The 27,303-nt window shown below is 40.3% G+C and overlaps 1 long non-coding RNA gene across 1 annotated transcript in view; it reads right to left on the bottom strand.

Moving 5' to 3' along the window:
* Positions 1 to 988: 988 nt before the first annotated feature.
* LOC143695080 (uncharacterized) overlaps positions 989 to 27,303 on the bottom strand; it is a 57,233-nt gene continuing 30,918 nt past the window's right edge. Inside the window, exons 2-3 of the long non-coding RNA XR_013183989.1 lie at positions 19,491 to 19,649; positions 989 to 1,208 (exon numbers count right to left, since the gene is read on the bottom strand). This is a non-coding gene — a long non-coding RNA (uncharacterized LOC143695080). The remainder of the gene's footprint in view (positions 1,209 to 19,490; positions 19,650 to 27,303) is intronic.

Raw genomic sequence — 27,303 nt, 5'->3', positions numbered from 1 at the left:
GACAGTGCAGCAGCTGCTGTGACCTGTGGAAAGCAGCTTCACCAGGCCTGGAACAGTGTCCTGGGGTCTAAGATGAGTTTGTCCGGCTTCATGTGGAAGCTCGTAGTGTTGGAGGAGAGACTCCATCCACTGAAGTGTTAAAGTTTATTTGCAGGGGTTTTTTTACTGACTAGAAGCCTCAGGAATCTCTACCAAGCTGGGAGATCAAGGACTCTTCTTCTCAGTTTTACTGCTCGCTGGCAAGCAATTAGTTATTTGTATTACAGAGAAGCCTCACAAAGATAGTATGTTTAGAAATGTAAGCAAGTATTTGCCTTCAGGGGGGAAAAGAAGAAAAAAATATTTTCTTCACCTTCTTGTCTTTATCTCCCTTTTTGTTTACCCTGTCTTCCTCCTTTTGATGAATAAGAGAAAGAAAACTACATATGGAGTCTGAAGATCTATACTTTGAGTTTCTTCCTCATGCTGCTGCATCTGCTCCTCTTCTCCTTGCTTACCCAGTGTGCTGTGTTTCCTTTTGTGGGTGTAAGTGTCTTTGCCTCTGATGCCAATGTCACTCTTCTTGTGGCAACCAGATTTTGTTTTACTGCGTGGCTCTTAGCAACATGTTTCCTGCATTCTGCTCACTCTGTTGTGGAGTTCACACTTTGAGAGTCTAGAGATATAGATTGCTCTGCTTTCACATATATGGTTCTGTCAAAACAATTAATGTTGAATCTTGGAACGTGTTCCTTTTCCTTGTGCAGAGTTACTGGGTTTGGGTTTCACCCTGAAGCAAGTCTGCATTGACCATCCCTGACCTCAGTGAATCCCATACACCCCCTATTCACAAATATGTTTACATCCAATAACTGGATTTTTTTTTTAGGTGACTGAAAATGGTATATTAATTTTCAAGTTAAGAACATGTATTTAAAGGTACCAATGTGATAAAAGTCTTAGCATTTAAGTAGTGGGAATAAACTAGAAAATTCTTATTGTCCTCTATGATAAATTAGCAGAACCTGTGGAGAAGTAGTAATGCATTCATACATTTAGCATATTTTATTATTTTAATGTATCTACATTTAAAACACTTGGATTCCACCTATGAAACTGGATTACAAGATGCACAGCAGATTTAAAAATATTTTAGGGATGTTGTTTTCATGCTTCAAGTCCTTGAAAAGCCAAATACACTCACTTCTGAAACGAAATCTTGGTTTTCACTGTTACAAAAAAAAAAGAAAGAAAAATGTTTAATAGCACATATGGCATAATTTCATGTGACATCTGTTTTGTAACAAACAATATTTAGCTCACTTATTTGCTGAATGATACAGTACATGCTGCAAACAAAAAGTCCAATGAACAGTTTTACATAGTTTGTAATATATCAATGTTTATCGCAAAAGAATGCAAAACTTAAACATTTAAGCATGTATTGATTGTAATATGCAAAACATCGATTACTGCATGCTGCCAATGCATAAAAAAGTCTACAGCATGCCTTATGGGGTATGAAAATTAGGTGGATTTCTGAAAGAATGACTGTTGTCCTATCACTGGTGACATTTAGGCTTATGCCCCCTCCACCTAATTTGTGTCATCTTCCAGGAGACAGCTGTCAATATATTTAGGATGGTTTAGCTCATAACAGCAGAAATGGTGAGAGCCTATTGGCTTAATTGCATGGAGTGATTGATTCTAATGGAAACAACATTTAGAAACTCAAAATGCACTTTCTGTTGGCAGATCTAATAGAATATCATAATGAATTGGAGCATCAGGCATATAGTGTACTTTCTGCAAGGCCTGAAAAGGACAGTCATGGGGTTTTATGTTGGGTTTTAAATTTGATTTTATTGTTTAAATTATTTGTTTAAATAATAAAACCAAGCCATCATACATTGTGAAAAAACAGAGCATCAGAATGATGCTGAAGCTGCACACAGATGCTGCAAGTGTTAAAGGAAGAGCTGTGCTCAGGTAAATTGGCTGAAGGCACTGAAATAAACATTGGCAACTGCAGTGCTGTGAAATGGCATGAGATTTCTGGGGCTGTGCCTGGTGCCAGGATCCACTTTGGAAGGATGTGCTGGAAGCAAACCCTGCTGTGGGGACTCACAGGGTGCTGTGCACCTGCGTGGAGGATTTCAGCCCTCTCTCTCACAAACCCCAAAGACTTTCTGGAAGCACAAAGGCTCTTGCAGACCACAGCCCCTGCTGGGCTGAAGTGCCCTGAGCCAGGACTGTGGGTGCCTGGGCTTGGAGCAGAGCAGGGTCTCTGCTTCTGGGGTGCTCCTCCACACCTCTGTGTGTGGCCAGACCATTCTGGGGAGCCCCTGGGGTGGTTTGCCTGGATGTACAGGCAGGAACCTTGTCTGGGGGAGCTGCTCTGGTGTTGCAGGACGTGACCCTGCCTGGACAGGACAGCCTATGCCAGCTGCCTTTCCCTGGGGTAGCAGCAAAAGCTCCAGAGCAGTTGCTCTATGTTAACTCTCTTGTCTTCTGGCAGTTTTGCACAATAACCTCTTGCCTTTATAGGCTCAAACTCTAAGTGCATCTGTCTCTTGTCCAGGGCTTCTCTTAGACCCTTTCCCTCTTGAAAACACTTTATAAGAATCCTGTTATTTTCCTCTTCCTGCTGTAATTTCTCAGAGACATTTTACTCTTTCCTGTGTATCTGTATGGAAAGTCAGGATTACAAAATCTTCTGCTTCACTGAAAATGCTGTGCTGTTTGGCCAGAAGCTGCTGACATAGTTTTATCTTTTCTTTTTCTACTCTAAGATCTAAAAAAGTGTATGTTCTAGGGGGATTGAGATGTGGTTACAGATTAAATGTTTTTCCCCCCCTTTTCCATAATTAGAAAGGTACGAAGAATCGGATGCAAGATTGAACAGTGTAAATCCTTCAAAATTAAAAACATTTCAGAACTGGAATAAATATTAATAAATTGGGTGCATAATGAAATGCTGTAGATATGTAAGGGGAAAAGCAAGTGGGAAAGAAGGGAAGATTTTTATAGACCTTAATTACAGCAGGGTTGTTAGTAACTTTACTGAATTGTAAATGTAAAAGATTCGGATGGCCTGAGTAAAACCACATATTTAAGCCTTCTAAATGAACATTTCTGTTTTTTTGAGTAATTTGTACCATCTGTGTCAAAATTCTGAGCCTAAGAAGAAAAAGCAGTGGAACAAATGTTGGTTCCATAAAACAGTCCTAGTTCATTGTTGAAATTGTCACACATTAACATTGCAGGCCATCTGGGTAGACAAAAGACTCTAACCAGATTGCTAAGATGATTTTATTGGTCTGGTATTAATCAGAATGTGGCATAATATTTAAGCAGAAAAAATGATGAGGTGAAGTGGAGTGCCTTTAACTATCCTAACTGTATGGTAGTTGCACAATAATCGTATTCCACCATAGAGCTCTGTGTTTCTAAGCAGAGATCCTAATTCTGAAATGTAAATAACAAGCTATGTGATATTTCCAATTTATAGTTTAAAATAAAATATGAAACTTAAAAAAAGTAATGACTGTTGGCATATTGCAATGTGGAGATTTAAAGGCCACAGCATGGTTGTATTAAATTGCGGTATACCCACAATCATGTTGGAATTAACTTTAATTTCTTTTTGTAACATTGTAAATCAGATTACACTTCATCTCAAAGAATCCAGAATGCGTGATTTACAATTGATTTTCTACATTTTGAATCTCTACACAATGCAGCAGCTTGCCTTCTCCCCAGGATCTAGAGATGGCGGGTATGTATGTGCATGTATGTGTGTTATGTTTGCTCTCAAAAATCTTCATCTGTTTTCTCACCTTTCACAGAAAATTGGAAAAGTCTCACTTTTTGCTCACTTTTTGTTGTTCTCCATGATCTTGCCCCTCATTCTATGGTTCTCAAAAAGACAGTGGGTGTGTTTGTGCACATTGCCCCACTTTACCTCCCCTTTGAAACCCTGTCTGCTCTCCTGTGCTGAATGTGACCTCAGCAGTGCCTCTGAGCACACTGAGACACCTCCAGGCACTGTGGGAAACCTTGTCCTGGGAACATTTCACATGTTCTGTGATGTGTTTGCTGTGAAAGTTGCCCTTCTAAGGGAGGCAGCCTTATGGAGCTGCAGGCAGGGCTCCCTCCAAAGCTGTCTCATGCTCAGACCAGGGGTCTGCAAGGTGGGCAGGGGGACTCCACCATCAGGGGCAGGTGTAGACATGCCCTGTGTCTTGCTGAAGGAGCCTGGGCACTGGGATGGTCCCTACCTGCAGCAGACACTGCTGCCCTGGTCCCAGGCTGGGAGAGCCCAGCTGCCCCTCTGTGCCTGCATGGCCAGCTCTGAATGCACGGCTCCGCTGCCAGCTGGGATTCATACACAGCCCAGAGAGTTCCCTATTTGTGAAGTATTTCTGGTCCTGATTATTATATAGAGTGCATTCTGTGGAAGCAGCTGTAGCACACTCCTGTGCCATTTTTTTCCCAAAGTAATAGTACAATAGTATTGGGGTAATTAAACAGGGCATCTGATGCAGTTAAATAGCGCAGATGCCAAATTAATTTAGGATGTTTTTGCTTTTCAACTTCTGCTTTAAGTTACTAATCTGAGAGCAAGGTGAAATGGGAGGAAAAAACAAACTGTGAGAAAGGGATGGAGACTGAAGGAGTGGAGTCAAAAGCAGGATTATATAGCAGGAAAAAAATGAGGGTGAGGGCAGTCAGACCAAAATATGAGGTGGAAGGCAACCAATATTTGGACCAAGAAGTTGTAGACCATGGCCAGCATTCAGACAGTGAAAGGTTCTCTGGCTCATGGCAGGGCTGTGAGGCTGAGGAGAGCTGCTCATGGTCTGAAGGGTCTGCCCAGGGCCACGCTTTGTGCCAAGCCTCTCTCCTTGGGAAAGATCTGGAACTGAGCAAAACCAGCTGAGCCCTCTAAGCTCTGTGAGCTGAGTTCATTGCCTGGGCAGCAGCAGACCCTTAGGAGAGGTCCTGGTTAATGTCTTAATATTTTCTCTTTGAATTACTCATTGCTCAGGCTCCACAGTGTTTGGGAGATGGGTGGCCCAAAGGCACATGCAATGTCCTTGTCTCTGGCTGACCATGATCCTCTGGAAATATCTCTCATGGGCCAATGTTTGCTTGTGACAGACCTGTAGAGCGTTTGTCTGGAGATGAGGTGATCTTAACTCTCATGGAGAAAGTATTTCTGAGCATGAATACCTTGGGTAATCATGTTGCTTGATGCTCTGGTGATATGCTGCTTGGCATCAACTTTAAAGGGGATTTTCCAACTTTATCAGCAGGTTTTTTTCCCCCCCACTCAGTTCTCATTAATCTTCATGTGAATGCTTAGAAATGCTAAGTACTGGTGTTAAAAGATGACTGAAATCTTTGCTATTTGATTAAAGGTTTTTCATGGTTTTGCCTATTTAATAAAAAAAAAAAAATCAGCCATTGCTGGAGAATTGTACAGTATAGTGTAAAGTATGCCTAATTAAACAAAGCATTTGGTATTGTCAGCCTCCCAGTGCTGGCCTGGTGCTTGATGACAGACAGCAATGGTGAGAAAATGTCACCACAGCCACACCAGTGTTGTGCTATCAGACACATACGAGTGAAATGTGGATTAAAATGCTATTAACATAGCCAATTAAACATAGGCAGAAACAAACCAGTTAAATCAATAATTCTGCTGTGTCACAGAGCTGGTGCTTTGCTGTGGCTCACTTTGCATGTCTGAGGACTGCCCAGAACAGCAAACATGAAGCCAAGATGTTTTGGATGTCACTGGTGATGGTATTTGCCCAGAACAAGGGCGAACCACACCTTCCCAGCATAAACTTAGCAAAGCCATACTGGGAGTTAAAAATGACTTTCTTTCCTAAATGATTAGATTTTTTCCTTCTTCTCTGAGAATCCATTTTTTACTGTTGCTATTGACATACATTCTATGTCTCATGGACTTGTCTCTGTAGATGCTGTGATTGTTCCTTGTGGCTGAGATGTGAGTTTGGACAAGGCCAGCAAAAAGTATGAGCCATCTGAAGAGCAGATTTCATCAGGCATGACTAGATTAGCCGCAAAATAATTAGAGAGATTTGCTATTTCACAGCTAAGTGCAAACTGTTCCCAGGTCTTGCTCATGGCTGCCATGTCCAGCACACCCATTTCATGCTTTCTCATCTTTTTTTCATGAATGCTGGCCTTGGTTTTGGGCATGCATGTCCCCATCCTAGAAGTGACAAAGATCCCCATCTTCTGGGCCTTTACTTAAAATGTCTGTTAGTCCATTTTGTGGTATTTCAATGTCATCTCTGTACTAGGTCTTCAGCTTTAGATCAATATAAACTTGTATTTTTCTGTTAAATGTAGGAGCTAAACTCCATGTAAGTGTTCTTGTCCAGACTATGAGAGCAACCCTGGAATGAGAAGGTTGGAAATGCTTTGAATTTTCCAGGTGTTAAATCTAATTTCTCTTCCTGGTCAACTGGCTTAATCCTTTAGTCTTAAAGGATTAAATACTACCTATAGTAGATCTCATCCTGATGTCAAAAGATTTCTCTGGATGGCTGGTATCCTAAAGCCCAAAGGCAGCAAAATAATTCCTCTGCAAAAAGTCAGCAATGCTTTATTGAAACCTCCATTTGAACAAGGAGGTGAAGCATCACTGCTCTATTTATCTCTTAAGACCACCTTCTTAATGGCTCTAGGCTTGACAATAACAAGAGGGCACTGGATGCTTTCAGTCTGAGATTTTTCATAAGAACAAAGAAGTGATGAGATTTCCTCTTGATTCCTCATCTGAATCCATTTAAAAACACAGAATGAAAAATAATATCTCTAGTTTATTTTTTCAGTAGTGATTAAAAGAAGTGATTCTTTAAACAACAAAGGGAGAAACATTTATTCTATTTTTTTTAAACAACAAACTGAAACATATTGGGCTACTCTTTGTGGTGTATAAAAAACTATTAGGAAGGTCACTTTGATTGTATGTTGGATTTTGTCCAATTAATGCCCTTCATATGCATCTTGATGGAAAACAATGAGGTAAAAAACCCCCAAATCCACGTTGGCAGGTGGTTAATGGTGGCCTGTGCAATGAGAATACCACAATGGTTCCAAACAAACTTGCCCTGTTTCCAGGAGCTCTTTTACCATTGTGGTGGCCCAGTAGATGCTCTGATGTCATGTGAGCTCATGTGTTCCCAGCCAGTGTAAGACAGGATATTCAAACTGCTTCACTCCTTTGGGGATGAGTTCATGGCTGACTGCTCTGTTGGGACTGAGCTTCTGGCAGTGAGTAAAAAAATAAATAAATAAAGGAATGAAGCATTTGAGTATTAAAGACAGTCCCAAGGTTAGTCTGTCACCAGCCTCACTGGTAAGGTGCTTTCTTTGCTTTGTGGTGCTTTGTGGTTGGGTGAAGTCCCTCCTCAGATGTCTCTGGTGTGTTAGGAATGTGTTGCAGGTGGACCCCAGCCTGGACCTGCATCTCTGCTCTTCCTGATTCTTCATTTGGATGCTGCAGGATCAGGCTCTACCAATTAGAAAATGAATGAAGAGCCTGATTAGAGCTTTAAATGGGATTCTTGAGACTTTTGTTTGTACCTGAGGCAGTATGTATGCTGAAATTAAACAGCAACCACTTTTGGCATGCTTCCTCTGCTCATATAATCTCTCTAGCAGGCTGTGTTTTTCTTACTGTAAATCTCTCTCTTATATATATGTATTTATTTATTTATATTCAGAAACATCACATGTATGTGCAGTCCTGGGGGGTAATCATGGCCATGTTCAGCCAGTGAAGCCCCACCAAGGCATGGAGGGGTTTGATCTTGCTGCCTGCCCTGCTTCTGCCCAATTTGGCAACTGCTGCTGTGGCTTGGGGCATTTCTGGTGGCTTACTGACCTACTGGTGAGTTCTGTGGCCCATTCTGGGTGTGATCCATGGCCATGGGAAGTCCTGGTGAGATCCTCTCTCACCTTCTCTTGGTGTGCAGCCCCAGTGCTCCTGAGGAGCCCATCTGCACTGCCTGGTGGCCCAGCTGCTGCCTTGGGCCATGCTCCTCCTCTCTTTCCAAACAGGCCCTCCCCAAATCCTAAAAGGACACCCTTTAAATATCATGGGTGATTTGCAGTCTTTTAAGCAACCTTTTTATGGGTATAATCATGGTGATATGAGGATATTTGTCTTGCAGTAGAGAAGTCAGGAAAAAGAATAAAGTGAGGGCAAAGAGGACAAGAGAGAAAAAGTGAGAAGAAAAGTGTTTTGGAGTCTGGCACTGGCTGAGGAGGGAGAAGGCTGCTGGAAACCCTGGCTGTGCAGCAGGAGATGCAAGAGGGGAGGAGTTCTGACTGGAAGCAAACCAGAGGTTAGAAATAGCCGCTGAGCACTGTGGTGTGTTTTCCTGGGAGGCTGAAGCCTGCCCATGGAATGTTTCAGCTCGGAGGGAATGCAAACATTTTCCTGGGCTTTGCCTCTGGGCTGTGTGCTTTGGTCTTTGTGGATCATTTTTAGTGTTGGGTGGTGGCATTGCTGCTGCTCTGTTGGGCTGTTGAGACCACTGGGAAATGCAGACCAATTCAGCTTGAAGTGCATGCTTTTTCTTTTTTTTATCCCACCTCCTTTATTTCCCCATAGACTGTCTAACACTAAATTCAGCTTTTGCATGTAGTTATTACTTCATGACAAGGCATGATGAACCGCTTAGGAATTTCTGAAGTTTAAAATTATCCTTACATTGGCCCCTGTTACGATTTCTGACAATTGCCGTTAATCTTTAGGCTGGGGGAAAAGGCTTCTTCCTCACCATATGGACTAGACCAGATTTATCTGCTGCCTCTTGTCCTTCATGGGACACGAGGCACATGCTGTTGAGTGATGGATCATGTCTGGATGTGTCGTAGCAAGAGAGGCTGGCATGGACACACAGGTGACAAAGTCCTGTGCCCTTACATTTAGTCAGTGCGCTTGTGCTGTGTTTGACCCTTTTCCCTCCCCTCCTGAGCTCGGGGTGCATTTCCCTGTCCTGTTCCACCAGGAACATCTCTGTGCTGGGGATCCCTGCTTGTGCAATGTGCTCGGTGAAGTCTCCTATTTCCCAACTGCAAATGGGTGCAAATGTGGGCCATTAAAGCTGTGATTGACTCCAGACAAGGCTGTGCTCCCACACCCCCGTGCACTGTTCAGGGCTGGCGTTTTTGTTCTTTGGTACTTGCGTTTTGTAAGAGCTTCCTGGCAACGCCAGCAGTGCAAAGCCACTTTTGTTAATTTATTTCTAATAAAGAAGGTATCTCTGTGACCAAAGAGGGTCACAAAGCTTTGTTTTTTCATGGATACAGCCGTATTTGAATGTGTGGAAATAGTTCCAGAGTGTGGTCTGCTCCCTGATCATTTCCTTCAAACATCCAGAGCTGTGTTGCTAACAGCATGTGATCAAGGGGCTCATACCAAGGTGGCTGTTCTTGTCAGTGGCAACTTTTCTTTTATTTAAATACACAAGTGAAACACAGCTCTTGAAATGATCACACAGTCCTGTTCTCCAAGAGGCCAATGGGTCAGGAGGTGAACAGGGCGTTGTGTTCCCCAACAGAGAACATTAATGGTTGCTTAAGTGGGATCAAAATGCGTGACGAATTTTATATGCAGCTTGTAAATTTAAAAAAAAAATATAATTTTTCCTTTTCAGAATTGTGGTGTCTAGCATTGAAAATCAATTCAGATATTTATGTCCTGTAGCAGTTGATTTCTAAGCAATTAGAGGAAAACACAAGTATTTGCAAGTTTTGTGGTTTTTTCAGTTGTGTTTGCTTCTTGGATAATTTTATCCATGAAGACTCCTTTACCACTCTGTCTTGTCGACTCAGCTGAGTTAAAATTAAAGCATAAAATGAAATGTTTATTTAATCATGACGACGTTCTTAAAAACTTGAGAGTTTTCTTGTGCCACTAAAAAAGTGCCTTCAAAACTTCCTGAACTTCTTAAAATGCATCCTCAACACTGATAATTAATGAAGATATACTAAGTAATAAAGCAGCATTTCGTCTGTATTTGAATAATTAGAAATTTAAACTAAATTCTCCTAGTGTGTTGAATATGCTTAACTTTATGATAAAAAAACCCCCAAACCAAACCAAACTGATAAAATGATCAGATCTTTTGCACAAGAGCATTTCTACCTGATTTAAATTCCAGGAACTCAACAGTTTTAACTTTAATATATATTTTTTTGAGATGAATAAAACCTATTCAGTGTTCAATTGAAGACTTTTATACTGAAAGTATAAAAGAATGTTAATGAGAAGGAAAACTGAATCCAACAGTGGGATTCATAGGGCTTGGTTAATTACTCAAATAGTAATTCATTCAGGTCCTTGCCCAGGTTTCATTTTCCTCCTTGACTCTGCAGAGTGGCATCCCTTCACTTTAGCAAAGCAAGGACTGAGCAATGCCAATGATTCCAGGCTGTTCCCTGGTACAAGAAACTTTGTCAGATAAGAATGTACTTGACTCTGGATTCTGAACCAGGCTCTTAATATATACAATTCTTCATAGCATATGTGAGGACCACTGACCATGGCAAAGCAAATGAAGTGTTAATTATCCAGAAAGAGCTTAGTTCTGCCCAGTGATGGATAATGCTGCCCAGATTCAGAAATGGACTTATTTATGTGATTAAAGTTAAGCACATGCTTAATCTCATTGATCTCTAATATCAATAACAGTTTATCAATTCAGAGCTGCAATTGGTGTTGCAAACACAAAGGAAAGATGAATGGGGTCTTTGCCTTGACTTTGCCCACTGAATTTCTTGTGGACTGGGAGGTGGAAATGGTAAAGGGTTATTGCTTGGAAATGGACTTGGGGGACTTTCAAATTCCTCACTATCATTGGTCTCTCCACTTTTCATTTCTCAAGGGTGAAATTTTGGTCACTAACATTTTGAACCAAACAGGTTTGGGTGGAAACAGTTTCAAATGAGGCGATGCAAGCCAAGAAATAATCAGACTGGTAGCACCCTCTATGATAGTATTAAAACAGAAAAATTACAAGGGAAAGATAAAAATTCTAAGGTTGAATGTCTGCAAAGAGACAAATAACAATAAATAGCATGCATTTGTAGCCTGCTGTAACTGGGGAAATAAACAGGAATATAATGGTGCCCTCTAGACCTGGTGCTTCTGCTCGTGTGCACGTGTCCCTTGCATACTTGGAAATATAAATGCCATGGCACCAATATCTAATAACATTTGAGTGCAAGTTCATTTGAACTGCTTAGATGAAGGGCATAAAATTGACATACAGCACTGGAAAGCTAATTTTATATTCCTGGGGTTACTTTTGAAACCTTGTATTTTTTTTTGTTTCTGAAGTATTTCTTCTGCAGAATAGCCTTTATCTGTCCTTAAAATGCACTGGGGAGGCAAGAAAATATTTTGTCTAGGAGGCTTACCTTTTGTTTTTTAGCTAAAATTATTCTTTGGCTAGGAATTGACTCTTTCCAAATATTTTTTTGAGTAGTACATGTTAACACCAATGGTCACCTTTGTTTGCTAGAAAAATCTTTATTACCAAAGCATCAATGCTGGAGCCCACTAAAAGTTCTGTCACCTCTAACCATTCTGGCTAATGGGCTAAAATAGCAGGAGAAAAGATGCTCTTCACATAGTAGCTTTTATCATTGATAAAACTGCAGTGGTGTCAGTGAACAGAAATCATCTTTAATGTTTTTGTATTGTAGCCTCAAATGTAAGTGTTGTTAAGTTACTGTTGAGACTGTTGATAACACAAGAAAGGCACCATTGCCTATCCACCTTTAATATTAATAGAATTAAATAAACCTGCTTTTGTTCCATGCTCTTCAGTCAGAGTAAAAACAAAATTAGAACCACTGTGGTGCCATGATATCTCCTTTCAAACATGGAGGGGTAGGATGGAAAATCCCTAGAAGGCTATTCCTGCATAAAGGTTTCCTTTAGGTGGAAGGAAGGAAAAGAAAGCCCTTTTGTAATTTTGTAATGAGCTTCATCCCAGCTCTCTGTATCTTAAAGCCAATTTCTGGGTTGAGGGGTAATGCTTGGTTTTGATGACGTTGTATTTTACAATGTGCAGTGTCAAGGAAACATTTCTTGCCTCTAAATCACCAAGATACCACTAATAAACTCATTTAACTATTGGTGCCATATTTTGTGAAGGTAATTTAGGAGGGAAAGTAACACAGCAGGCATTCAGTGTGCCTCAAAGGTGATAGGAATGTCAGATTTATCTGGTGATAAGATACATTTGATCTGTATCCTTGAAAGTACAAACTAGACAAGATTGTTTGGTTCTGAACTTTTCTCACAAAGGTAGAGGCAAAGTAAAACCACCCTCTTTAACCCTTCACAAAGGTATTTAAACTGGGCTAGTTTGATGCTAATTTTCAGGATATATGCATGGCTTTATTCTTTTGGTGGTGAAATTATACTTAAATTTAATTTGAATGAGAGAGCTCAAACAAGGTAAGTAGCATATGAAGCTTGTCAGATTTCTGTTCTTTACCAAGTTAGAAGAAAAATATGCAGGTACTCAGAGGGAAGTTACAGTGCTTCTGGTTTTTATTCCTCTGCTTGCTTGCTAGTGAATGATAGGCTGAGAAATGCAACATCATCTATTTCTTTTGTGTTCTTGGTTACCATAGAGCATATGCAACATACAGCAAAACACAAACATTTCCTGCTTTGTTTTCTTGGCAGTTTTCTGAATTCAGTATTTTGGAATTAAAATGAAATAGTGTGAATCAATGTAGAGCACACAGAACACCTCGTTTCTTGATCCTCTGATGAGCATTTTTAGAAAAAAACTGCTGAAATATGCATCGTAATCAATCTGATGAACAACCAATGGAGGAGGCTTTTAAATATTTAAGAATCTCTGTGTTGTAGAGAATAGCACAATTTTTTTAAATGAGAACTACAAGTTCCTATAGACCATCAGAGGAGTTCTCCATAGAAGAATTTCGTGCCGGAAGGCTTAAAATACCTAATCCAATCTCGCCTAAGCTGGGTCTGATGTGGCCTGTCTGAAGTCCATTGATAATCTTATTTCAGCTCCCAGGAGTGACCACTGCCTCTTTCCTTCCCTCCTCCAGTGGGACTTGCTCCTGATGGCCCTTGCAGCCCCCATGCATCTGCCTCCATTGCCTCTTTTATTCTGGTAGGAAACATTTCTCTAGTTAGTTATAATTTCAGCCCAGCCATGAGTGGCACCTTCCTGCCTGTCACCGAGAGCAGAATCTGGCCAGCACCCACCCAACAGCACTCCCAGGTCCCAGAGCTGCTGGGCTTGGCATCACTCTGCTCCTGTGCTCCTGTAAACTCCCCCGTGTCACAGGGTAATCCAGTTTTTAAACAAAAGGCATAATTAATATTAAAACACTTTGAGCAAGAGTGTGGCTTTGTAAATAACAATTTTGTCATGAGAGGAAGTGGCTTTTGCAAGGCAGAGGCTTGAACGAGGTAATATTTTTGGGTGATGTTACAATGAAGAGATTTTCTGGAAATCTGTGATTTACCTGTTACTAATACTGTGCTATTGAACAAGCAGGAAGCAGCATGTGAGAACAATAATAGTAATCTTAGTTAGAATGGTTTTGATGAAAGTACACTTTAATTCACTAATTATGGCAGCTAAAAGACATTTTTACATTCAGTGTTAAAATCACTGTATCTGTATTTTTACCTCAGTCTTCCAGCTGCAGAACTCTTTTTCTAACATGTTTTTAGTCATGTTATGCAAATGCCTGTTTAAATTACTAGGAGTATTTGTTTTCTATTTCTGCCCTGTAAAACATAATTTTAATACAAGTTATTTGTGAAATGCACATTGCAAAAGGAAATAAGGTTTCAGATGGCATTTCTATGATAATTTTACTGCAAATGTTGACCATGTTTTTGTATTTGTCTGTAGAAGGTAATGCAGGCTGTACATAAGGCATATTTCAAAGACCTAATATTGTATGTGACTAAATTAGTGAAGTAGCGCTGGCTTCCCTTTGAACAGTTAGTCTGGCACTAATCACAAGGAGTAAAATAGATCACTGCCTCGCATCCATTTTGGGGAGGCAGAGCCTGTGGCACTCAGCTGCAGAGATCCAGGGGCCCTGCCTGGCTCTCCCTCCCCCCTTGGGGGTCTGAGACAGCCTGGGCAGCAGGGAAAGGGCTCAGGGCTGGCTCAGCACCCAGGGTGTGTAAATAGGGGAGCAAATGCCTGAGGGAGTGAGGCTGTGCTGAACACCTCACACCTGTCTGGGGTGCTCCGCCAGCACCAGGAAACTCGGGAAGTGTGGCGGGGTCTGGAGGGGTGGTCAGCCCCCCAAAAGGTGCATGGTGAATTCTCAAATCTTCTCACTGCTACACGCAAAACTGCAATTAAAATCACGCTTTCCACTCTAGATTGATCTGCTTAATAAAATAAGGTTAGTTGCATTTAAAAAATGTATGGGCGAGTTTGCTGCATGTGGGGAGAATAACGGATATTGCTGGCACGAGATTGCTCTCAATAAAACATCTTCATTTCAGTGGCACACCGTGTTTTTGTTTGGCTTGATCCTCAGCCTCTGAATCCAAATGGAAATTTTTGGAAACAAAAAGAGGTTTCTGGAGGTGGTATCCTGTTGTTTGTGTCTCTGTCGCACTTTTCAATCAAATGATTTGTACCAGACTGAAGTTTGACAAGCCTGCTGTAGTGTCACGAAGAAAAAGCTTCCTCATGAAATCAAAAACATATAGCAGATGCATGTTTTATTGAACATTACTAAAAATAGCGCTTTAAACCCTTACTCTGTCTGTAATGCTCTTTAAGTATCTTTTGAACACTGCCTTCATTACTAAGTCTCTGAGCTTCCGAAATAATTTTCTGATTCTTTCTCTTCCACAGACCTTATTTTCCAAAGCAGCTGATGTGTGTTTGCTGCTTTGCATGCGCGTATGGTGAGTGAGTTGTCAGCCAGCTGATGACTCCTCATCGGGTTGGACAAGGTCCTATGCCTATATCTGTAAGCAAATTCCAGACCCAATATCATGGATCTATTTTGAGATTCTTTCAGGATCTCTGTAGGAACTAAGATGAAATATTATGCCTGTTGGTGACTCAATGGTCACAGTCAGGGTGAGGGGAGGAGAGTTCTCACCCTGCCTGTTGTTATCTCCATGCTGACAAATGTGCTGCAATCTGCACACCTCTTTGGACTTCTCCTTGCCTCTACCCACTACAAAAGCAGGTGAAAGCAAGATGCCAGAAAACTGCTGGGTTTATAAAAGCAGGGCAGCCAAGAGATGCAAAGAAAGTAGGACTGGGAAGTGATATAAACCTGCTAGTAGAAATATTGAGTCCAGATTTTATTTGGTAAAATAGACAATTGAATAAATACTTTTTACAATCAAATATGTTATTGGTCTTGCATGACATTATAAACAGCAGTTGCTGAAACATGACACGCAAAGCTACAGTTTTATGACACTGTGGTTTGAAATAGAGCTGAAAATAGCAGGTCTTTGGCTTTAAAGGATTCAGCTCAAATTTTGTATTTCTTCCCTTTCTGAGTGGTTACTGAAAAAGAAACCAAGCACAAATACTTTTGTTTTCTTAACTCAGGTTTAGTATCACCAGTTACATAAGCCTCATTTCTCTTGTTGAATTCTCCATCAGGCTGTTGGGTGTGAGCTTTTAGCACCATTTTGAGTATTTCAGCTGTACAGTTTGTTTTGCTTTTTTTACTTCAAGCCTTGCCTTGCAATATGAATAAACACTGGTGCTATTAAATCACAGAATAGGTAAGGTTGGCAGGGACCACTGGGGGTCTTCTAGTCCAACCTCCTTGCTCAAGCAGGGTCCCCTAGACCACGTTGCTCAGGACTGTGTGCAGATGGTTTTGAGGGAGGAAGACCCTAGGAAAGGAGACTCCATGCAGCTGCCTACCTGTACATACAAAAGTAAAGGGGTTCTATGGAATTCTGCCTTTTCTTTCCTTGCAGATTACCAAAACAAACCTTTCTATGTGAGAAAGAAAAAGGGCTAAATGGAAAACAGTTATCTTGTTGAAAGTTGTCTAAACCAAGACTCCTGCAGCTTTGTGAGCACGGGCAGGGTGAGAGCAGTTCTGACTAGCAGAGTTTGCAGCTGTTCCGCCTGGGAGGGCTTTTGGGAGTGTTGCTTCTGCTCCCATTGCAATTTGGGATGAGTCTTTTGACTCTGATAATTAATTTATAACCATCTGATATATTGCCTAGTGGCTTCCATAGTTTCACAACAAAGTGTCCTTGGACAATGTGAAGGTACTTGTCCTCGTTCAGGGCTTTATATGTGCTGTATCCAAAAATTTAATTGTTGTATTACTATGCAAATGAAAAAAGAAAACCACCCCCACATATCTAGCAAGACATATTAGCTGGAAAATGTTTCATTTTGGAGATAAGGGGCTGGAAAGAAATGACGTATATACTTTAAATAAGCTTTTAAAAAAACTAAGTGTTTATTTGAAGTGAGTTTTGAGCATCCTTGTAAGTAATTTTGATTAGAAATGTGTAAACATAGGGGGTCTGCTCTAGAAGTGCATGAAACTTGAGTGCCACTGCCTCTGTGCTGCAGGACAGGGGGAAATGCAACTGAATTTGGATTTTTCATGTTTCTCAGCATCTTGCAGGCTGATCTGGTTGAATGGAGCCGGGAGTCCTACTCTCCTAAGAATGGATGATATATTAAGACAAGAGTGTATTACACAGTAAGACATTAACAATGAGTCTGAAAAGGTATTGTGAATGTAAAATCACACTGACTAAAATATACTGAGGTTAAAATAGAGGGTAACTTTACAAATCACTATTAATTTCTTTGGCTTTCATTGCAATAACATTGATTTAATTCATTAGATTTCTTTCTAAATCTATATTTCAGTTTTAGAGTTGTCAGTTTCTGTTAATGACAATTTTGCCCATCTGTTCTAACACGAAAATGAGGCTTCATGCAGGAGACATGATAGATCTCTAATAGTTGAAGAAGTAAGAATCTTAAAGGTATTTCATTTGGATTAGATCCACTCTGATGTGATTCACCCTTGAAATGAAGCTGAGTACTAAAAACTTTTAACTGTATAATCAAAAAACAAAAGTGTCATATCTTGTCATTTGGGCCCCTGTCTATTTCATAATTTACAGAAAAAATTTCAAAACATTCCCACTCATTCTCTCTCTAATGACAGAGCCATAATTTTGGGTGTCAGCATATCAGAATTCCACTGGATGTGATTAGAATAAGAATTAGTTTCTTTAATTTGGCCATTCAAACAGTAGTATGACTACAGCAAGTCGTTTTGCTAAGCCAGCCTTTGCTGCCAAGCTGGGTTACAACTTCTGCTTCAATCCAGGTTTAAAACTCCAGTTCCTTGCCCAGGTCAATCTTCTGAAGGGGTAATTTTTCAAAGCTGTGTGTGAGTCTTAAGCACACAAATCCATTTAGGAAATAACAAGATTATGTTCTGTGCACTGCTTTAAAAATTTACCCCTAATATCCTAGAGAGAGGAGCACAGTTGTTGCACATACTGCGTGCGAGGTGCAATTTAAATTGTTTTTAGTAAGCAAGTCTCTGCATTTATGCAATGCAATGTTATTCTGGGGGAAAAATGCTCAGCTAATTATTCAGTCTAGAAAAATAAACACATCCATTAAAGGCTTGACTACATATTAATGGATGACCTTTCTAACCATGGTGTTTTATTTGCAAATCTTCTAAAAAATTCTTTATGCATTAAGCATATATGGAATTGGATTTTATTCTTATCACTGAAAGTTACCAAATGTACACTGACTCAAACTCAGCACATTTAGTGCTGCTTTGTAACAAAGAAGATGGTTCCTATAACGTGCATCATTGCTGCTTTCTGTCTTAAACTTCACTTGAAATTCAGAGTATAGCCTGGAAAATAAGACTAAAGAAGTTCCTACAGGTCCAGATTTCTAATTTCTAAATACAAACTACTGGAAAATTTAGCTTTTCAATTGTAATACTTCTAACAAATTAAAAATCAACAAAAATATTATGCTTCTATGTTACCTGTTCAAGTGTATAGAATGCACAAAAACTTTAATCAAATACTCAGGTTTGCTCAGTTTTAAATTGTGTTAGTTTAATAGTTTCTATTCTGCTGTTTATATTAATGACATATTCCCATCTAAATATATTGCAGCGCTGAAAAGCCATCAAAACATTTCTAAGGTTGAATGAGTGCAGTTGCATTCATGATTTTTTAATAAAATGATCTCTTTCTATTGAACTGCTTCTTTTTTTAACAGAGATTGAGATTGTATAATATATATATACATAGTTATAGGAGCATTATAAATACAAACTGCAGCTTCATTTACTGTCTGAATATTTGCTTTCAGTTCATAGCTACACAGTGGGCTGAGAAATGTGAGTTACTGTACATAAAATATGAAAGCAAAAGAAAGAAGGATAAAAAAATGAGAGATGGAATTGATTATTTTTTTGCATATTGATTAAAAGTCTTATTATTTGAAGAAGCAACCGATAATTTGCTAATAGTGATTTTTCCAAGGACTGATGTTTCTAAAAATGATTTTCATCTATTCTCCTTTTCCTCTTTCACAGTCCAGTTTATATTCTCTACTTTTTAATTCTTGCCTCTTTTGCAGGCATTTGATATTTGTAGTATACATATAAAAGCAGTTTGATATTGGCTAAATTTGGGCATAGTCGTGTTATGAATACGAACATCTGCAATGGAATTAAAAGCGGCATTCACCAAAATCCAAGTGCGAAGTATCCCAGTTAAGCATACGATTCTGAATGCATAATTTAGTTGCCATATTTTGTTTCTTCTGTGTAAAATGTTTATGAAGTTCTCAGATTTATTAGATATTTAGAATTTTCCTTTAATTTTTTGCTGCATTTTTCTCTCTGTGCTTTCTGTGCCTGTTAATCTGCCTGTGGACTGGTCCTATGTCATTTTATTTTGTTTCTATTCATGTTGGATGACTAGCCAGACTATCAGAGATTTAAAAAATTCAAACCAGCTGAAATTCAAGAACTTGTTTGAGTTTAAAATTATTTTTTCCTGCTAGCAAGTTGAGCTAGTCAAATACTGGGGCAAAGAAATAGTTCTAAATAGTACTCATCTTTAAAGCCTAATGTCCATGAATCTTGACACTCCCTCTGGCCATCTTGTCACCCCCCCAAAGGTTCTCTTTCATACTATTAAAAAAAAAAAAAGTTAATTTCCATGGGAAGATTTGAAAATTCTCTGGTTAAATCTCTGATTGCATCTATCTCAACTGGGAGTTGTTCAGGGAAAGCAAACATGAGAAAACAAATCAGATGAGATTCCTCTCCTGAACTGGTGACAGTCCAAAATTTGTGCATAACTCAGCTAGACAAAAAACCAACTCTGATGTTCTGATGGTGGCTGAGCTGGGGAGCAAAAGGTGAAATCTTACCATGCACATGAAGTGATCCATTCCTACCTCCAGTGTAGTAGAACTCCCACTTTTTCCCAGCCACAGCAATCCAGTGCTGCTGTTTCAAGCAGAGGATGCATTTTCTTTCTCTCAGACACCTGGCCCAGCAAAGCACACGTGTTGTCTGGCTGCTGGTGGCTGGAGGGAAACATCAGATGAGAAAAGATGCTACCAAAGCTCCTGCTCAGTGTGATGTCAGTCATTTGGTTGATGATGAATTAATTTTAAAAATAAACTACAGGGGAAAAAAAAAAGTCTTTCAGTCTGGGAACCAGAAAGAATTTGGTGTTTACTCAGACTGAGAACCTGAGTATGAATATAAATTTTTAAATGAGCCTGTATATTGCATGACTAGTTCATCAACTTAAAAGTGGTATCACTGGGCTGCCTCAGTTCTACATTTGAAACTGTTGTATTCGCTGAAAAGCTGCTCTCAAAAACTAGTTAATTTAAGGTAACCATGCATACAATTTAAATATAAAATAAAGTTTAGATGTGGTTTCATAGCAAATGTGATCTGTTTAGAAATATGCCCAGTTGAGAAGGTTGAAGCATGGTGGGAATTCCATTATTTCATCACAGCCTTGTGGCTTTGCCCTGTTGCAGGTCAGGGGTGTATCCAGGTTGTCAAACTTGTGGCACCTGACACTTCCCTCCCAGAGCAGAAGCACCACCTAAAGGCAGGGGATCTACCTCCATCACCAATTGACACAGACTGCACTCAGGGGCTCTGGCTGCCCTTCTGCCAGGTGAGCTTCCTCCCACATTCAAACATGGGGCTAAAAATGGGGTTTATCAGGTGGATAAAATGAAAATCAGTGGCAAAATTCCCATAGATCACTGGCTGCTGTTTCACTCAATATTTAATTAAGAACATCATATCTAAAATTTAAGAAAAGCTGAGAAATAGTTGCTAGTACTCATAATTTTTAAAATGTAGGAATACCTTCAGAGGTCTGCCCACAAGTCTGTACAGAGGTGTCAACAGGAAGGCTTTATGCCATAGTGTGGATTGAATATGGTAATATGAGCTGTGCTCCTAATAGTGCTGGTAAACAGACTGTTCTAATCAGATTCAAATGCTAATATATATAAAATCTTTACCCATTTAAAAATAATAAAATATTTTGCTTCAATTAATCCTGATTGTGCTAGTAGAACATACAATCAACAATGTTATGCAAATAGTTATTTTTGCAGTTGAAATCAATAACTTATTTTCTTTGTAATACAAAAAAATAGAAAAAGGAGGATATTATTAATTGCTTATAAAACTACATCTTTGTGAGGGAAGCCTGCAGGTATTAATCTCATTATCAAGACTTTCCTTCAAAGTCTGTATGACCATTATTGTTCATGATTCGACCACTCAAGAAATCTTGCCATAGACTCCTATTTTGAAAGTATTTATTGGAAGCTGAATGAAATTAGTTCTTTATGAGCTAAGTAATTGTAAAGTTACATTATCCTGTGGAAAGAGATAACTGATAAAATCTGAGAATTTCAATTTTAAAACGGTTGTGCCTTGCTACACTGAAGCTATGATAACCCTCATTTTTATAAATCTATACCTTACTGGCTGCACATACATAGTCATGAAGTATCAGTTACACTCCTGATAAAATACTTTAAATATTGATTGTAAAATAACTTGTGTTAACTATAATTATATTGCTATTTCATGCATATGGTATCGTTTGTTTCATTTGAATTATTGTATCTCTAATTCCTTCCCCATTTTTGTCTTATTTTCTTAACAGCCATTGTTCATCTTGGTCTGACCCACAAATGGGAGAGGCTTTGCTAATTCAGCTTTAATGACACTCCCAACCCAGCAAAATTCTTGGCTCCTGAGGAGGAAGGAGGGCTCTTTGGTAAGACTTGGTGCATCCAGCCCAAAGGTCTTGCAGAAAATTTTCAGTCTTAATTTTTGACATGAAATTGGTAACAGCACTGAATATAGAGATAGCCCAGGCTAGGAACACAAGCAACAAGTGCTGCTCACTAATCTGCTCTGCACAGGTCCAGGGATCATACCCTGCCCCCAGAGGGTTTGTGTGTGGTGAGGACTTGCTGTGGCCATAGATTCTCACAGTCTTCAGGTGGCTGTGGAATCTTCTTTGTCCCTGGTTGTGTGGCCTTGTCCTGGGTGTGTGCCCTCCACAGCCATGGGGGGCATCTCTATGGTGTTCCCACCATCCCTTGAGGAATTTCCATTCTCCTGCATTCCTGCTTCCCTTACATCTTGAGCAACTCCTGAGGGCCTGCAGTGTCCCCAGACAGGGCTGCTGGGACTCCAGCAGCGAGACTTGGCTCACTCTGGGGTGGGCATTGAGCTTCTTTCCCCTTGCTCATGGTTCTGGGTACACAGAGCTGATCCTGTGCCCATGCAGCTGCCTTTGAAGTCATGCCTCAGGCTGTCAAAGCAGGCTTGAATTTCACCTCCAAAATGAGGAGATGGTTTCTGCTTTACTCCCAACCAAATTGTGAGATGGCTCTTTCACAATTTTCTTACGTGTTCTTTTCAGCAGGGGAAAATTGACAAATCTAGAGTGTAATCATCACAGCTTCCATGCATAGCAGGGGTATCTAATTGCCAGGGTGAGTTCTGGTAAAGACCACTGGTTTAAACAGAGAAAAAAAACCCAACCACTGAGTCCCCAGGAATCCAGCACCATGCAAACCAATTATCTATGTTCTGGAAGGATGTATTTTTAAAACATTCCATTTATTTCCAAAGGTTTGCCATATATCAGAGCAGACTGTCCAAAATGATATAAAACATCCAGCAGATAAGAAGCCGCCTTTTTATTAAAATAATATGTGTGTGTTTTCCTGCATATATATAGGCAGTGGTGGAATCAGCATCCCTGGAAGTGTTCAAAAAGTGAGTAGATGTGGCATTTCTTGATATGGTATGAGGTGGAAGGTTGCACTTGATGATCTTGGAGGTATTTTCCAACTTTAATGATTCCATGATTCTATCTGAGCAGAACAGCTGGGCCTGGTTTGGTTTTCATATGAAAACACACTATCCCAAAGTCCTCACCTAGCCCCCTTGTTACACATGGGGGATGGCTCATGTAATTTTTTGAGGCTGCAGATATGAAAGTGCATTACCACAGCAGGCTGGTGTCATGGGCTCCAGTGACAGCCAGAGCAAGATGGCCCTGCCAGGTCACACATGGCCACCTTTTCCATGGGACTGGTAAAAGCCTCCTGGCTTCCCTGTTAGTTCCAAAAATAAAAGAAATCCAGAACCCTCCTCAATTTATAGTCTTTTCCCAATTAGCTGTTCTGGGGTGTGGTTAACACAAACTAATCATACTCTGGAGTGCTAAAATGTACATGGTGCAGCGCAGTGCCTCCCGTCTCCTGGGGTGTGATTATTTAATGATAATGATGCCCCCTGCAGAGGCACCTTATTGCTCTTTTGCAAAAACAATCTTTATTGAGGGGAATTAATTGCATTGTTGTTGATAGCAAGAAATAAGTTAATATTTTGAAATGATCTTTCTGGTTTGCACAGCTTAAAGGGATGTTAGCACAATTATGTCAAATAAATGACCTGCTTTGAAAGTTTCTCCATATATTAGGTTTGGATTCCAAAGCCATTCTGAATTTATGTTTTCTCTGAAGATTTGGTTTCACTGGGAGTCTTGAAATGTGCTGAGAAGAGTTAATCTTTCTGTTCCATGGATACCTTGTATGGCTGCCTAAAAATTGATCTCTTCAGGGTCACTGACTGTTTTCTACTTAGAGGCAAATTTGCAGTTACACTGGATTCCCACAGCATATTTACTCTATGCAAAGTGTCTGAGAGCAACTTTTATGGTAGGGTTTTTAATTAGTGCGATGTATAAAAGCAGCGAAGTTAATAAGGATGAAATTTGCTGGTGTGCTGACTTCTATGGAAGGCAATTGCCTCAGAGTCATGGTCATAGCCTAGTCCTAAATATCCATCCATATTATTGCACTGACACTACATAGACTCTAGAAGAGGCAGCTCACAGCTCCCAACTGGAAAAGATACAAGCAGACACATATACTTTACCTACTCCTATCTACCCACTAATTTATCTCCAGAATCATCACTAATTTACTTATCTCAGTGCTAATGTTTGCTACAGTAGTTTGGGTTTTGTTTCCTACTTTATGGGAGTCTTTGCATCATTTTTATCACCTGCTTGCTTTTTTATACTAATGGTTCAGTACATCAGTATTACAGTAATAATATAGGTATATATCCATTGTAAAATGATGATTTACTGCAGCAGGATGGATGTATTTACCATGGATGCAGTGTTGCAACAAATGAAAGGATCAGAATATGTGCCCCTGTGTCGGCATGTGTGCAGGCACACCTGAGTGTGTGTGAGGGAAGCAAAGCCACGTGGTGAAGTCACCTGCAGTGGTGCTTGCTCAGTGTGTGAGGCTGCTGAGGAAGAGGCAGAATCCCTCCCTGGGGCTGGAAAGGGCAAGCAGGAGCTCACAGGCTCCATTGCTGACTCTGCAGCTGGCCCTGGCCAAGGTGACTCCTTGCTTCTGGTGTCCCCAGCATCACATGGGTGTTTGAATAATGAGGGGGTTGGCTCTGCTCCTCCTTCCTGCTGGACACATCTCTAATACCACCCTGGAATGGGTGAGCATCCCATTCCTGCCCCTCTGGGAGGGCAAAGGGTACACTCTGAGATATGGTTTTGTAAGGAGTGAGCATAATTTTGTTCCTGAGGTCTGTGGGTCATAGAGACTGTAGGATTGTAGTTCCTGTTGGAAGGCAAATCAATCTCTCACTGCAGATGTGGGTGTGTATGTGTGTTACTCTAGTATCTTAGGGACATTTTTGTTTTGTTGGCCTCTTTCCAGGTGCAAATGTTCCATCATTTGCGTGCCTAAAGCCCAGAGGGGTACCCTAGAGGAAGGAAACTTGATGTTTCTGGTTACATGAACACAGTGCAGCCTCACCTCAATAAATTCTTAGGCTGCATGTATAATGCCTTCTCATCATTTTGGTACCTGGAAAATGTCCATTTGAAAAAAGGTTTGGCTGATGACTGCTTTCAGACTTTTCAGGTTTTTTTTTCCCCTTAATTTTGCTCCTATAGAAGTAGTTTCCATGTACAAAATTCTAGCTTTAGTTAAGTAGGATTGCCTCACCAATATACAAGCAGCCTGCCTTTCATCTAGATAAAGCCAAGATCTTGGATCAGCTTCTATGTTAAATATAAAATATTAGTTCTAGATAAACTAATTTGTGTTGTGTAAAGATTGGTTGCTTCCTCTTCAGAGAATGAATGGATATTCTAATTTTTTTTTCCATCTTTCCAGCTGGAAAAACAGCTGAACATGGAGTTGTTGAATGTAGGTTTCTTATTTTCACAGAAAAAGTATGGACAATTACATCATGCATTTTAATTATTTCAGCCCCTACAAAAAGAGAAGCATATTTTATCTGTTTTTCATTTACTGATTCAGTAATAATACTCAGTATTTGTAATAGTAATTTAAAAAAACCCCTTTTTTTCTTAGACCTGTATGTCAAGATCAGTCATTCTGCAGAATTTTCTTTTAGTAGATTTGATAGGTAGAGAATTAAAAAATGGAAACTTTCAGGGATGCCAGGAGAGTTGACAGAAAGTCAAGGAAAAGTATGTGGCAAAGAGCAATAGAAATCAGGAAAAGCACTACAGGTGATGGAAGAGATGTGATAATAGCAAAAGGAGCTGGGAGAATAAACATTCCACAGTCTTGAAAAGAGGCAAGGGAAGGCAGGAGGGAGTGGCGGTGGGAGACAGCCCCTCCAGTATCCCAGATCTGCAGGTTTGGGAGATGACAGTGCTGTGTGGATGTGAGCAGGAAACATGAAATGGAACAATCCCATATGAGGAACCAGCTGAGTCCTTGGAAAGCAAACAAAGCAACCTGAGGGAGAAAACTGGCTCTTCACCCACCCAGGTTCTCTTGTTGGGTGTCACTGCCTGGTACCAGGTAAGTCTGTGGGAAGGAAGAGTCTGCCCATGTTCCAACTACACGAGTATTTGGGATCCATTTCAGCAAAAAATTGCTACTCTGGGCAGTCTCCTGGAACCTGGTGCTTACAGGAGCTAGATAGTCCCTTGGAAAACATCTATGGTGGCCACAATTTGTGTCACTGAATGAATATAAAGTTGTCAGTTTTGTTGCTGTGGGTTGCATGGCACTTGGGAAGATTGTGATTTGTTTTTGTCAGGTTTTATTTAGTCTGGGTTTTGTAAACTGTAGAAATTAGTGAGAGAATACCTTTAAGAAAAAAAGAACAAGTATTAAGGAGAAAACGGAATGAACTTTTTAAAGGAATTCTCTTTAGAAGATTCCTTTGTAGGAAAATGTATGCCTTGCCTTTATTGCAAGTCTCTGCATTTTTTCCTGTAGCCTTTATCTCGGATAACAAGCAGAGCTGATCAGCAATTTCCTCATGGAATAAGAATAATAAATCTACCTCTACCTGATTTATTGGCAGTATTGATGGATACTGGATATGGCTTGAACTCCTCTCTGGTGGTGGTGGTAGTGGAACAGTGCTTGAGGGATAAGGTGCTAAAAACCAAGAAAAACCAAGACCTTCTAAGACAGGAAGGGCTATCCTGGGGAAAAGAGAAATCTCTTAAAAGCTGTGTTGTATACATGTGGGTTTGTTTAATGTGTGCCATATAATGCAGTTAATCTCCTTACAAAGTCATTGCTTAGAGAGCAATATGAAAGGAAATCCTGATAAAAGGCACCAGTGTAAATTTGACATTGCATGTAGCAGTCAGCTTTGTGCATTGTAATTGGAGGGGACAGAATAGTTGTTTATTCAGAGGGGAGAATGATGCTATAAATTTCAGGTATGAGATTAAAAAATAACTAGACTTCATTTTCGAATCTCCTTTCCCCTTTATTCCTCTTCCCCAGTCCTTGTTCAAGCTCTGCAAAGGGGAATCACTGATCCTGCTCCATATGAGGGAGTGGGAAGCAAATGCAAAGGGGGGAGGCAGGCGCCTCTGGACTCCAGATGTGATGCTCTGCAAGGCTCGCGTTGCCCTGTCTCCAGCAGAGATTCCTCTGCAGGTCTCATTAACCTTGTGCAATTGGGCAGGAAAAGGCCAAGAGCATGGTCCTTCCAGAGTCCTTCCACCTGCTCCAGGCTTCAGAGGAGGGATAAGGCTGTGGGACAGGGCTGGGAATGTGCAGCCAGCCGGGGACTCTGCTGGGATGTGCCGTGAGTATTCGCACCGCGTCTGCCATGGAGGAGCTGTGCTCTTGGCTGCTGAGCTGGGCTGCCCTGCAAAATATGGAAAATGCTTTCCAATCAAGCAAGAACTCTGTATGCATAATAAACGTGTGATTTTCTGATGGCTACGTACAGCACAAATGCTGAAGAATAGTCTGTGTGCCTTGTCAGAACACTTAAGTTAAATAGGGGCACTTTGCATCATTGTTTTGATCTTCAAAATAAGAGAAAATTGAATGCAAAGAGCTGTAGGGAACTTTCAAAGGCACACGAGCAATTAGGAGCATAAGTCCTCTTGGCTGAATAATCACTTTGGGATATTTTTCTTTTCCTGTATCCTTAACTCCCCTCAAAGTATTGATGGCAAAATAGGTCCTGGAAAATTTGACTCCCTCCAGCTTGTTTGTCCTGTTGGTGAATCTCTGGATGTTCCAAGCTGCTTTAGGTTTCCTCTTCTCTGCTGATGGCTACTTCTACTGGGTTGGTAAAATAACATCCATATACTGATGAACTTCTGTTTTGCTGGAAGTGTGTCTGCAG

This window comes from Agelaius phoeniceus, chromosome 12 (genome assembly GCF_051311805.1).
Source record: "Agelaius phoeniceus isolate bAgePho1 chromosome 12, bAgePho1.hap1, whole genome shotgun sequence".
In the NCBI taxonomy this organism is placed as follows: Eukaryota; Metazoa; Chordata; class Aves; order Passeriformes; family Icteridae; genus Agelaius; species Agelaius phoeniceus.
This window is presented reverse-complemented; position numbering and strand designations above follow the sequence as displayed.